We start from the raw sequence: 14,787 nt of genomic DNA, 5'->3' as shown, positions 1-14,787 counted from the left end.
AGGTCTCTGATGTCAATGAGAGCGAGACTCTCCAGCTTTATAGCGCTACTCTGACCGGAATATGGTTTGCCGTTTGAAATGTTCATCTTCGCACCAGTCTCTCTGCACTTTTCGTCTTTCCCCCTGTTGATGGGTATTTCAGTCTGCGATACAAGTCTATTAGGCTGTTGCATGGCACTTTGAGAGACGACCTGTGCCAAATCTCGGACAAGAAAAAGGTAAGAGTCAATGCATCGTAAGTATGAATTTCTGTAATGTGTTTAATTAGACCATGAACGCAAGTAATGTGTTTTGCATTATATTATCTTTGAGTCACTGACATAACACCACATATTCGCTCCTTGTGTTGTGTATTTTGGTGGAAAACAAATCAATGTTTTAATGGGGCGTCATGCTGTAATGACCGATGTTTTGCGATGATGTCCCGGTTACATGAGCTGCCAGGCTTTTAACAGACGGAATAAAACGCTACAATATAGTCGATATATTGGGATATTGTAGGCTACAATGTTGCATAGATTGAAGTAATATTAAATACACTTACCGTGCTTTCTGTTCTACGTGAGATAATACAAAAGGTTTTATGTGCGCAACTCAGGATTTTGGCAACCGGCGCAGCAGACGACTCACCCAGAAGCCAAAATGTGTGAACACTGAACCAATGCATGCAAAGATCAGTCTTGTCATGTCATTCGGGAATTGCAGAGTTGCATGGCGTGTTGCATTTTCGTTATTTATGGTCTAAATTGAGTATGAATTCTTACTTGGGTATCGGGATATTGGCTTTCCGATGCTGAGTGATACAGGTTAAGCCAGATATAAAGGCAAATCATTTGGTTCAAGATACAGGTAAAGAAGTCTGTCTTCCTGTAGTGTGAAGAAACATATGTTGACAGTGACTCCGGGGACATTATTTGAAAGGGAAAATCTAGTATTGTCTCCGTTTTGTATTCAACGATTTTTACCCCACTATAGATGACAGTACTTAAATAGGAATTTGAAGGTTCTTGTAAAGCTGCATTGTGAAGAATGATTTGATATTCCCTACTGTACGAAAACTCTCCGTGCTTATGGCAGTTTAGTTCGGTCAGTGAGATGAACATATAAAAGTGTCTGGGAGCTCCGTGTGCTGCTATCGAAATAACAGAATAATGCCCATAAATAAATAAACATTATATATCCTTCCTGGGAGGGAATGGTTGTGAATAGTGTGTGTGGTTAACAGAATACAACTGGTTTTCTGATGGTATAGTTCATTTATCTGCATTTAGTGTAGCAAAGACTTTCATGTTGGCTGAAGGGGCTCAGTATCCCTGTGAAACATGTTAAAGGGATTCGAATCTTGTTTCATTGCCTCTCACTTACATGCTATACATTTTCTCCACACTGTTAGGGTATCTGTGTTTAGATTGCTCCCTACAGAATATCTCCAAATTACCCTGATCATTCCTCCAATGGCTCCTATTTGTCTTTATAAAACACAAACTGCCAGCCCTATCGATGGTGATAGGGCATTGATGTGTAGATTATTGTGCGTTTTGACAAGTGTGAGAGTGTGTGTAATCTTTAAATCAACCCCAATGCACAGTGCTCCTGAGGTTTGGCTGCTTTCTTTTCCTAAACATGTATTTTTGTATTGCAATATTTATATGGCGGTGTAGTAGTAGGCACAGCCTGAGCCAACGAGCGTCTGAGGCGCCAGCTTTTATTTTCCCCTTTTTTAATTCAGGAGAGTGTTCTGAAAATGTCAGTTCCCCTTAGTCTTTCCAGGGTCTTCAGGAACTCTAGCCAAGCGTTAAGGACGAGCAATCCACCAACTGTTACTCTCTGACATTATATATTCTTGCTTGATGTCTCTGTTCTACCTGAGTCGAATACTGTTGTGCTTCTGTGAATAATCATTTTCCCAATCATTTTCCTCTGTCATTTTCTCCTTCCTGTCCAAATGCCTTTTATAGGCTACAGCAGTCATGATTAAGAAGTGTCTAATGGGGTCAAGAGGTCAACGTGTCATTGGGATGTAATTACACATGACACCAGCCTCGACCTATTGAAGTCACGCTGCTACTCTCCTATAGGTTGGCTGTGATTTACCAGTAATAATTTTTTGGTGGCTCTAGCTCAGCATGTAGCCTACACATAGTCATGTACAGGAAACCCTACAGTGCCTGGGGACTGGAGACAAAGGCACAGAGTCACGTCTTCTGTCATCACAATCACTCTATCAAACAGAAGAGTCACCAGACAGCCATACCAACTGCTCCCAGCCCTGTGTTAAGTGAGTCCCCCAGAGGAATCACAGATTGTAGGGGATGGTTTACATTGACCCCCCCCCCCCCCCCTTTTTTTGTGTTTATACTGCTACTTGCTGTTTAGTCACTTTACCCCTACCTACATATACAGATTATCTCGACTAACCTGTACCCCGCACATTGACTCGGTACCGGTGCCCCCTGAATATAGCCTCGTTATTGTTAAGTCATTCAACTGTGTTACTTTTTATTTGTACTTTATTTTATTTAGTAAATATTTTCTCAACTCCATTTCTTGAACTGCATTGTTGGTTAAATTAAGGGCTTGTAAGTAAGCAATCCACGGTAAGGTTGTATTCGGCACGTGACAAATAAAATGTGAATTGATTTAGTGGTGTTGTAGCTCGGAGCACGCTCCCTTGGCCTCCAGACATAGTGTATGCACTCAAGCTGTACAGAGAAGCCCAATCAGCCACCGCCCCTGCCCCTTCTTCATCATCCTCACCCCAGCCTGAAAAGAGATGAAATGAAGGGATAGAGGGGGATGGAAAAGTAATTTGCTAACTCTATAAATCCAACGCACCTTGGGTACCTAACCCCGACGATGGTGACTGGGAGCTATTATTTAGAATCTGGTAACCGGTGCTCTCCTATTAACATTGAATGGCTTGGCGTCTGCCGGTTGTCTCCGGCGACACCTTTATACCTGTTATTTACTTCCTGGCACTGCAGGCCTTGCTCTCTGAGCCGCTGACAGAGCCAAGCTCAGTGTGTGGTGGCTACCACTCCTACTTATTATGGAGGAACAGGGTGTTTGTGGGTGGGTGGTGTGTGTGATTTGTATATTTCCTGGTGTGACGGGGGGGGGGGGGGGTGGGTGGTTGTCACAGACGTTTTGAGCCATGCTCCAAAAAAGGTCATACGTTCTGTCTAGCTTGTCGGGCTGCTGTGCTCTGCTGTGCTGTTTAAGCTTCACACAGCAAGGTGATGTATTTCTTAAACCTGTCATCCTGAGCAATATTGATGCACATGCCTTTGGTTTTCTTTCCTTTCGTCTCTACCATGGCGTAAATACACAGAGGGGGGTGAACGTATGTCTTACCTTCCTGGATAAACGTTTCTCTTTCATTCTGCTTTAAAAAGAACCCAAAGAAATAAGTCCCAATTACTTCAGAAGCATTGAGTAAAGGTTCAAATAAATGCATGATTATTTAGGCTTTCATCAGTTATTAATGATTTACTATCCCCAATCCATTTTTGGCCTTGGGCCTTGTCATTTCCACTACAGAGGTTGTATAAATTAGTTGTTAATCAGCAAAAGCGGGAATGCTTAAACTAATTTAATGCTGCATTTTTTTGCCGGCGGTTTATAGAAGTGCATCTAACGCAAATCTATATGTAAAGAAGGGCTGTAAAATGAATCCTCTTGTTTTTGGTATTCAGTGTGGAGTCCCAAGACCTATTGTCATTAACATTTGAGTAGACTAATGCTAGCCTGGTTCAAGTTTAAAACAAGTGAGTGCAGTCTGGTTTTACCAGGCTAGGCTCCTGCAGTGGCCCCATTGTAATTTGTCTTAATAGCTCCAGTTCTGCGTCTAGCAACGTCTATCCGGGCCTTAATGGTCTCTCTCTGCGTTTGTTTCCCGGGACCTATTAGTCGGCAAAACTCTGCTGAATATTTAAAGCCTTGTGACTGTTTCTATCAGCTTTGTTTAATCTGCGACTTGCAGTCTTTCTTGTGTCAGGGCAGTCAGCACTAGTGTCTGCATTGGTCACTTTACATCTTGTAATGTGCTAATGTGGTCTAATTAAAGCAGCCGCGTCGTGAACTGCCTTTTCAAAGTGTCTCGTCTTGTCTGACGGTTAGCGGCGTGACCTGAAGTTGGGTTTGGTCCGCCGCTCTGTTCTGCTCTGCCCCCTCTCTCTCTCTCTGTTGCATTATTATGTAGAGGCTCGCCTCTCTCCTCTCCGCTTCTTAATATTCATGGAGCATTCTATTGGTAATATGCAGATGGTAGCTATGCACCGAGTCGAGGAGATGTGTGTCAACATCTGAATATGCATTGTCTTCACATGGGGGCAATTTTGTTGCATGATTTGTTTTCATGAGGGAAACTGAGGCCTACATGCACTGTTTTGAACATTTGCGATCGGAAGGTGGGAGGGGACTGATTTGGATAATTGCCATGAGTCCTAGGGTTTCGTTTCATTTTAGAGACATGATGGAGTGTTTATGGCAATTTGAAATTTGTGCTTTTCCACACACAAGGTGATGAACTCATCAGAAATCTGAAATAACTCCGGATTTGGAGGTGAAACACTGAGTGTGCTGGTCTGTGTCTCTCTGCGCGTGCATTTTGAGAGGGAGAGAGAGAGCGAGAGCTATAGGAAACATCTCTGGCGTGTCTTCAAAGGAGCTACTGTCTCTCCAGAAATTGATAAAGCAGTTTCGTCCATTGTTCTCTGGCAGATGGTACAGTAGGCTGTGTAATGCTCTCCCAATCTACATGCACGATTGGCGAAATCTGCCTATGGAAACGAGTTAATCTGATTGAAATCTTCAAGATTTGAATTGGCGGAGTTGGTCAATTTTGTCGCCACAGTCTTTGTATGAGCCTAGATCTTGCATAAGACTGAATCCTGATGAGTAGAGTTACGACCGGAAGTTCTATTGTTGGGCTTCTGGTTGGGGAAGGGATAAGTGTGTGGGATTCCCAGGATACCTCAGCCTTTCATTTGCTCAGTGAATCGGTTCCCGAATTGAACCTCACCATTCAAAGACGGCAGATAATGAAGTGAGAATGAAAGGCTCACCATCCCTTGAAGATGGCAGTTGAAAAAGCCTGCTTTTGAAGGCCTCTTCAGAGAGCCTATGAAAGGTATATCCCCAAAAAAGAGCATTATGACTACATTAGCTCCTAGCAGACAGACTTCAGACTCCTTAGTAGTTACTGAAGGAGCCATGGCTTGAGTCTCAAGGGACTGATCCTGTGTGCTGAATGATAATGTTTAACCTCCCTGAAGAGAGGGAACGCGCCAGTGTCCCACTCTCCCACTGCAAGTTTGAAATAGATACTGTGTGAGTTTTCCATCGGAATAGTTTTTGTTTTAATCAGTGGCCATTTTAGCATGTAAATCTTGTTGGGGCAAACAAAAAACAAAAAATGTGTAGATGCATGCCAGCAAAGCCACTACACAACACAACACTAAACGATACATTAATTGCACTATAACGGTGACAAACGGTGCCCACAAACTGCAAGGGCCTACATAAAGCTGTCCTGACAGCAGAGCTTTCTTTTCAGCACCATGGAGTGAATCTTTACCACTGCTTCACCTGGCTATCAGCCTTGTCTGGCAGCGAAACAGTTAATTCAGCCTCATTTATTGCCTTAAAAAAACATAGCTGATATGGCTGACTTGCTAAAACAAATGTGGTTTATAATGACAATTGAGATGTACAAACTATGGCATAAGTGGACGACAGGCGGACAAGAGGCAATCAGTAATTTTCATTAAGACATTAATGAGCGAGCTAGGTTGGACGTAGTCAATAACTATTTGTTCAGCACTTTTGAAATGTATTGCGACAGAATTCAGAATATGGGCCGTTCTTACAGAATTCTCCCTGTACACCAAGTCAGAACCGTAGGATAAAAAAGGGGGCATATAAGCAGACAATGAAAGCTCTTACAATATTCAATGATTGCATTTCTCTAAAACAGGCTATAGGCTATATGTGCACCACCAAGTCAAAACCCTATGCTAAATTATGAGGGGAAAAGGGACCAAATTATTAGGGTGAGGCACATGGGCTACTAACAGCTTACTTCACAACATACACTTAGTATTACTTTCTTAGCTACAGTAGACATATCTCCCTGGCATATTACATAATTTATGCAGCAGCATACAAGACGTTTGTGGACTCCCCTTGTTGTGCTGTAATCACTTGAACAGGAAGGTGGCGCTGTGGTCCTGCTTGTAGGCTCTAGAAGAGGCCCAAAATCCTGACTTGGAATTCCGAGTAAGATGACCGTTCAGAATTGTTTTCCATATTTTCCCAGTCAGAGCTAGTTTTATCATAGTTTCCAAATGTTTTGAACACTGCAGAAGTCATGCTGGATTGACAGCATGGCCAATGTAGTCAACATTTTCTGGCCCATGGTGTTACCCCCTTTTTCATAATATCCAATTGGTAGTTCCAATCTTGTCTCATCGCTGCAACTCCCCTACGGACTCGGCGAAGGTCGAGAGCCAAGCCGCACTGCTTCTTGACACACTGGGCCAATTGTGCGCCACCTCATGGGTCTCCCTGGCACAGCCAGCTGTGACACAGCCTCGGATCGAACCCGGGGCTGCAGCACTCATTGTTGAATATGCGATTTCCAACTTGTGTAATGTTTATGGCCGATGAGCACTGATACATTTTATCTATAATTTCGCTTCATACAGTATGACAATAATTGAAAATTGATTTTCCAGTAGATTGCCGACTTGATGCTTGATGATGACTCCTTGTCTAGCTTGCTAGCTAAGATTTTGAAAATATGATGTTGACATGATCAGTCTAACCAAAGCTACGGTAGATATAATGTGACTTGACATCAGTTTTTCTGTGGCCAATGATCTTGAGCCTTCTTGGATGGGTGTTTCTAATGTAAATCTATGGCAGCTCCCAAGGGGCTTGAATTTTCCAGCTCTACCTGTAGATTTTGCGGTGACGTAGTTTCCCCATGAGTGACAGAACACTGAGCCAATCACGGCGCAACTAGAGAACATTACCAACCCCTACGCTCCGTATTTTCCGCTGGCTGCCCCACAATCACAGAAATCACTGAGCTAGTGTCACGTGTGCTCCCTCTCCGGCCTCTAGGTCACCAGGCTGCTCGTTATGGCGCACACCTGTCACCATCGTTACGCGCACCTGCATGTCATCAGACTTGCTCCCGCGTCTCAGCCGAACTGACAGGTTCCCCGCGCCTCAGCAGAGGTGACCGGTCCGCTCCTGATCCCCGGGATCATCATTTTGGTCAGCATCCTGCGGCTGGAGCCGCGCGTCGGGGAGGGGGTACTGTCACGTGTGCTCCCTCTCCGGCGGCCTCTAGGTCACCAGGCTGCTTGTTATGGCGCACACCTGTCACCATCGTTACGCGCACCTGCGCGTCATAAGACTCACCTGGACTCTATCACTTCCCTTATTACTTCCCTGATTACCTTCCCTATATATGTCATTCCCTTTGGTTCCTTCCCCAGGCGTTTTTGTTTCTTTTCCAGTGTCATGTCTGTGTGTTGTTTGTCTTTCTTGTTTTGTATTTAGTTGTGTTTATTTATTAAAACACTCACTCCCTGAACTTGCTTCCCGACTCTCAGTGCCCTCATTACAGCTAGGCTGAAACACCTGCATTTTGGAGCTGCCTTACTCAAGAAAGCAAGAAAGAGACCATGTTAGTATGTGGCTTTATAAACAATATATTTTTTTTTACATTGTTTTCAAACTGATATGTGACAAATATTAATGCCAAAATAATATGCAAAACAGGCAACCCCCCCCCCAAAAAAATAAAATTATTTATGGATTGTTTTAGCTAAACAGGTGGAGTTGTAATGTGGCTGTTCTGTGGCGCTGCCTGACTGCCTGTGTGCCGGAGACCGGGCCGGTTGGTCGATACAACAGCCCCAGATCCCAGAAAGAGATTGGTTTTCAAGCCTGGGCGTCCCACATCCACAGGCCCTAATGGCAGCCTCCCTAGCCTCCCCGGCTGTATGATTTATCAAAGGGAAAAGGTCAGTCTGGCAGGCTGTAATTAAATCTGTCTGCTTTTATTTGGTGCTGCATGGGAGCGCTTTCTCCATTAGTGGCATATCTCATTACATGGTTTGTCTCGGGGACAGCAGCGCAGGAAAGAGGCAGCTTTCATTTAAATCATGATGCTCTCTTATCAGGGGCAGGGTGGGAGGTTGTTGTAACTCACATAGCAGGGGAGAGGTGATATGCCTGACTCCTGGGTAGTGTGTCTAGTGCAGGCAGACTAGGTCTAGGTCAGTTCCTGGGGACCAACGAGGGCCTGCTGTGTAGTTAGTGTGTGTATAGGGCTTGTTGAGTGCACTTGCTGCTGCTGCTCGTGACAGAACAGCCTAATTGCCATAGCATGTAAAGTTAAATAGAAGTGTCTTCTTATTATATATTTAGTAAGGCCTTTCTGGAGATACTTGAATCAAGCAAATTTGCATAAATGTAAGTCAAACACATTTACATAGAGTTAAACCCAGCAAATCTAGGATTATACTCGCATATCTTATCGTTAGATTTGGATTAGTTTTTTATGATTAAGATGTAGGTCATTTGTTACATTTCAAACTTGGCAGAGTGCCCAGGGAAATACTAAAATAATGGAACACTTGCAGTCATATTTACAATTTTAATAGAGCAAGATTCTCGTACCGAGGCATGTGTCGTAGTAGTTTTTCTCTAAATCACTTTGTCGGCATAGATGCACTTTTACAGCGTTTACTTCTAACTACCTCCTCATCAATTTAGCCTGAGTGAGAGAGGGCTGCCTTCTTAGTTATTGTTCCTATGGAAACAGTGAAGTGAGCGAGTTCAAGCTGATCTTTATTCAGGCCTTTCCAATAAAGTTTTGCACTGGCAGATTGCACTCTTGATGTTAAACCCTCCTTTTTTGTAGGGCTCTGACCTTCTGTGCTTCTGCCAACCGTTTCAGTTTGGGTTTTTCGATCGGAATTGGGGACCGCAGGCCTGGGAGAAATGTGCTGGAGCAAATCCCAACAATTCAGCTGGACGATTATTGCAATGGCCTGACCTTTGCGAGATCGTCACAATCACTTTGACCTTTGAGAAAGGAAACGGATGCTAGGCCTCGGCTCCCAACAAAATCAATCTCCGTAAAACACAGAACAAATCCTTTTTCCCTGTCACAGAGTTTCACACCTAAAAACCCGACGTGAGTGACATTGGGGATGTGATCTGCCTAATGGGTTGTCTGTGTTGTGCGCAGCAAAGCTCCCTCCTGAGAGGGGCTAATATGGAACAATCTGCCTAATTCTACTTGGTGCTGGTGCTGTGGCTGTGGCTGGCTGCGTCAGTAGCAGGCAGCTATGTAGATGTACAGTATGTGAGGGAATGCTAATCATGCCTGGTCTTTATTTTTAGAGCCCATCTCCTCCGAGTGCTCTCTCGCTCTCTCTATCTGTCTCAGTGTGGAGGCAGTGAGTCATGTTTAAACCAATGAATATGAACTTGACAAAGCCCACAGTGGTAGGAAGCTCTCCATCCTCATTGTGCTAGGGATTCTGGGTGTATTTGTATTAAAACAACCATTATCTCTTCATCAAAATAGACATTGTCTCTGGCAAACGTCAATTAGGAGTATTTGTGGCAGTATAGCAGTTTATTTTGTATTGGTGTACTGCAGGATTACATTTACTGGTATCCAGCCGTTTTATGTATCATAGCTAAATCGTCAGAGGGAAACAAATCTATAGCTGAACTCTCCATCCACCTACTCAGCCATCAATAAACATAATCGTGTTAGTTAGTTTGTCTCTAAGAAGAATATGTTTTTAATTGTTTGTGATGTAACCATGTAAAAGCAAAGGGGGGGCACGGGGGCGTGGCAATGGGCGTGTTTAAAGGGAGGGGGGCGGGGGGCGTGGCAATGGTGCGCGGTCAAAGGGGGGGCACGGGGGCGTGGCAATGGGCGCGGTCGGCCCGTCGGCGCAGCTGAATTTTCTAGAACATTTTTAAAGCACATTTCATATGATTCCATATATATTCTGCCATAGATCTAAGAATGTTTTTGCAGTTTAAAAGCTAATTTCCTGCAATTCTATGCATCTTGCCATGGCTAATGCTTTTTTTTTTAAGCATTAAAACAAAATCAATACTACTAAATTAATTGTTTTGGGAATTTTCAATTCTGCCTGACTGTCTATCTTTTATTTTGATGATGGTTAGTTCTCAAAGATTATATTTTTAAAAACTTTTTTTTTTTACAGTGTTTGGACTTTCAACGGCAGAAAAATCCAACTGAAGGTGTTCTTTAGGAATACATTTCAAAGTGAACGTTTTTGAACATCCTTAATAAACATCCAATAATTGTGTTCATCTGACAGATACGACTCTATAAAAACTGTAACCAATATGGGTATGTTTGTAAAATGTACTGTGGTGAATACTTAGGATATGCTCTGTCTAAGCATAACACCCACAAGGACTCCTTTCAATCAGATTGTGATGATGAATTTATTAATCCCCATCCGGTAGGCTGCCTGCTTATCGTTATTAATGGTATTTACAAGCGGTTGTTGGGAGGAACTGCTAATTGAGTGCTTATGTCTAGGGAATTCCAACCACATGGAACTGTCCTCCAGCAACAACAGTGACTAACATAGCCAACGTGAATTAGCTTCGTTAACCATAGGTCGTTATTGTAAATAAGAATTTGTTCTTAACTGACTTGTCTAGTTAAATAAAGGTTCAATAAAAATGAAATAAATCAACAACAAAAAACTTTTGGTTGAATAACACAGAGAGAATGCCTCGCATTTATGGGTCAACAAACCATGCCTTGTTAAAATTTTGTTCATCTTAGATCTCCTATGGAGGGGAAAAAGCTTCAAACAGCTCTGGTATCCTTAGATCTCGTCTGTTGCCTTAATGGAAATAACTTCCTCTAACAATAGTCCAAACTTGGTATTGATCCGTGGCCCCAATCACGTCTGTTTAATCACTAGAGGACCACAGAGCTGAACTGAAATTGATGGCCCAGACGCAGGTAGGGAGAACGGTGACCTCAATAGCACCTGAGTGTTTATCTAACTCTGTCATGGCTGCCAGTATCTGAATGCCAGCCTTGTTTTGATTCCCTTCTCCTCTACTCTGATCATGTCTGCCATAGCTAGTAGCCTTAACATCAAAACCTCACAAATTCAGACTAGCAGCCCTTATCTATTGCCTTGCATACACTAGTACAGAACAGAGATATGGCAGGACTTGTTTCACACTACCACTCTAATGTGGTCCAGATATAGTAATTATAGAAGTGAGTTGTGTGTACTTCAAGTTGGACTGAGGTTATTATTAGTGTGTATGTGTGCTTGCGTGCTTGCGTGCATTTGTGTGTCTGAGAACAACATTTAACAGTGTGAGTCAGGTTTGGCTGGGGTTATAGAGTAGCCATACAATATGTGTGTGTGACGCCCACTCTAGCATGAGAAAGCTCATCTGCATCACGCCGGACCCTTAGGCTGTCCAGGTGGAGACTCCAGTGCTTTGGGTGCGGAGGGACAGGAGAGGTGAGGAGTAACGGCAGCAGTGGCTGAATGGGGATGCTGGAGCGGTTTGAGACTATGGGACTGCAGAAAGGACTAGAGACAGTGGTGGGGTCACGAATGAACACACACACACCACACACGCACGCACGCACACACACACACCACACACCACACACACACACACACACACACACGCACACCCTCCAGAACCTCTTAGACAGAGTGAGGGCGTGGAGGCTGGGAGCATCAGTATTCAGCGGTGGAAAAAGTACCCAATTGTCATACTCGAGTAAAAGTAAAGATACCTTAATAGAAAATGACTCACGTAAAAGTGAAAGTCACCCAGTAAAATACTACTTGAGTAAAAGTCTTAAAGAATTTTATTTTAAATATACTTAAGTAACAAATGTAATTGCTAAAATATACTTAAGAATCAAAAGTAAAAGTATAAATCATTTCAAATTCTTTAAATTTACTGATAGCTAGGGACACACTCCAAGGCTCAGACATAATTTACAAATGAAGCATTTGTGTTTAGTGAGTCCGCCAGATCAGAGGCAGTAGGGATGACCAGGGGTGTTCTCTTGATAAGTGTGTGAATTGGACCAGTTTCCTGTCCTGCTAAGCATTCAAAATGTAACAAGTATTTTGGGTGTCAGGGAAAATGTACAGAGTATAGTTGAATATAGTGAAGTAAAAGTTGTCAAAAATATAGATAGTAAAGTACAGATTCCCCCAAAAACTACTTGAGTAGTACTTTAAAGTAATTTTACTTAAGTACTTTACACCACTGTCATTATTCTGGATTAGATGAGACCAGAGGGCTCTCCCAAGGCTGGGTTACCACTGGCTTTCTTGTCTTGTCACTCTGTATGCCACTTCTTTTGCCGTGTTGAGCAAATCAATGTGTGCTCACACAGAAAGCATACAGTGCATTCGAAAAGTATTCAGACCCGTTGACTTTATCCACATTTTGTTACATTACAGCCTTAATCTAAAATGGATTAAATCATTTTTTCCCCTTCATCAATCTACACACAACACTCCATAATGAGAAAGCAAAAACAGGTTTTTAGGGATTGTTTGCAAATGTATTAAAAATAAAAACCGAAATACCTTATTTACATAAGTATTCAGACCCTTGTTATGAGACTCGAAATTGAGCTCAGGTGCATCCTGTTTCCATTGATCATCCTTGAGATGTTTCTACAACTTGATTGGATTCCACCTGTGGTAAATTCAATTGATTGGACATGATTTGGAAAGGCACACACCTGTCTATATAAGGTCCCACAGTTGACAGCGCATGTCAGAGCAGAAACCAAAACATGAGGTCAAAGGAATTGTCCGTAGAGCTCCGAGACAGGATTGTGTCGAGGCACAGATCTGGGGAAGGGTACCAAAACATTTCTGCAGCATTGAAGGTCCCCAAGAACACAGTGGCCTCCATCTTTCTTAAATGGAAGAAGGTTGGAACCACCAAGACTCTTCCTAGAGCTGGCCGCCCAGCCAAACTGAGCAATCGGGGGAAAAGGGCCTTGGTCAGGGAGGTGACCAAGAACCCAGTGGTCACTCTGTCAGAGCTCCAAAGTTCCTTTGAGCAGATGAAAGAACCTACCAGAAAGACAACCATCTCCGCAGCAATCCACCAATCAGGCCTTTATGGTAGGGTGGCCAGATCGGAAGCCAGTCCTCAGTAAAAGGCATGACAGCCCGCTTGAAGTTTGCCAAAAGGCCCCTAAAGGAGAACCAAGATTCTCTGGTCTGATGAAACCAAGATTGAACTCTTTGGCCTGAATGCCAAGCGTCACATCTGGAGAAAATTTGGCGCCATCCCTATGGTGAAGCGTGGTGGCAGCATCATGCTGTGGGGATGTTTTTCAGCGGCAGGAACTGGAAGACTAGTCAGGATGGAGAGAAAGATTAACGGAGCAAAGTACAAAGAGATTCTTATGAAAACCTGCTCCAGAGCGCTCAGGACCTCTGACTGGGCCAAAGGTTCATCTTCCAACAGGACAACGACCCTAAGCACACAGCCAAGACAACGCAGGAGAGGCTTTGGGACAAGTCTCTGAATGTCTATGAGTGGCCCAGTCAGAGCCCGGACTTGAACTCGATCGAACATATCTGGAGAGACCTGAAAACAGCTGTGCAGCGATGCTTCCCATCCAACCTGACAGAGCTTGAGAGGATCTGCAGAGAATAATGGGAGAAACTCCCCAAATACAGGTGTGCCAAGCTTCAAGCATCATACCCAAGGAGACTCAAGGGTATAATCGCTGCCAAAGGTGCTTCAACAAAGTACTGAGTAAATGGTCTGAATAAATGTAAATGTGATATTTCAGTTCTGTTAGATACATACAAACCTGTTTTTGCTTTGTCATTATGGGGTATTGTGTGTAGATTGATGATGGGAATTATTATAATATTTTTTTTTAAATTAAGTCTGTAACGTAACAAAATGTGGATAAAGTCAAGGCGTCTGAATACTTTCTGAATGAGCTGTATGTTTTATTGATATATGTTCTCTGGGGAGCATAGTCTTGGAAACCCAACACTTGGCAACAGTGACTAGGGTCTGGGATCAAGGACGGACTCTCTTGGTAACTTGGAAAAGGGAAACAAAATAGTACATCGGGTTCTCTTCAGGCAGACAGCTCCTGACAAGTCACCTGGCAGACAAACCAGAAAGTCACAATTCGAAACCAGAGTTTGCAGTCAAAACCTTTGCGCTGGTTTTAGTGAAGGTAGTTGATGCAAACTAGCTACTTGTGAAATGCCATCATTAAAAGTACCTCAGTGATCTCCATCTTGCTCCACGAGGCAGTGAGTGACGTAGTTCCTCAATGCCAAACTGCCGTTTTATTACGTACAGAATTGTTGAGTCGGAACATTGTGGGAGGCAACCCGGACGTCTAGAAAGACTATGGAAAGCACATCCTTTGTAATGATGTCAACCTTTGATCTTTTTCTACCATTTCCAATAGATATTTTGATCTTTGTAGGTAGATACCTGAGAGCCGTCAAGTTGATAGGGAGTCTGCATGTGTCCTGGTGGATTAAAATACCAAACCCAGTACTCATGTACACCTTTGAAATGTCAGCCAAGATATTGAAATGTCAGCCATTTTCTCTGCCCAGATTACAACAGCCAATCTCATAGCTGGCCTGCTTTTAACCCCCCCTCCCCACCTTCCTTGCCTATGAGTATGGCCACATGCCTGCTCATCCAATGGAG

At 43.3% G+C, this 14,787-nt stretch overlaps 1 protein-coding gene across 2 annotated transcripts in view; it reads left to right on the top strand.

Moving 5' to 3' along the window:
• The first annotated feature begins 71 nt into the window (after positions 1-71).
• drp2 (dystrophin related protein 2) overlaps positions 72-14,787 on the top strand; it is a 202,217-nt gene continuing 187,501 nt past the window's right edge. For both annotated transcript variants that reach the window (XM_029731055.1, XM_029731052.1), the window contains exon 1: positions 72-218. The gene's annotated coding sequence lies outside the window, so the exon portion shown is untranslated. The remainder of the gene's footprint in view (positions 219-14,787) is intronic.

This window comes from Salmo trutta, chromosome 3 (assembly GCF_901001165.1).
Source record: "Salmo trutta chromosome 3, fSalTru1.1, whole genome shotgun sequence".
Taxonomy (NCBI): domain Eukaryota; kingdom Metazoa; phylum Chordata; class Actinopteri; order Salmoniformes; family Salmonidae; genus Salmo; species Salmo trutta.
This window is presented reverse-complemented; position numbering and strand designations above follow the sequence as displayed.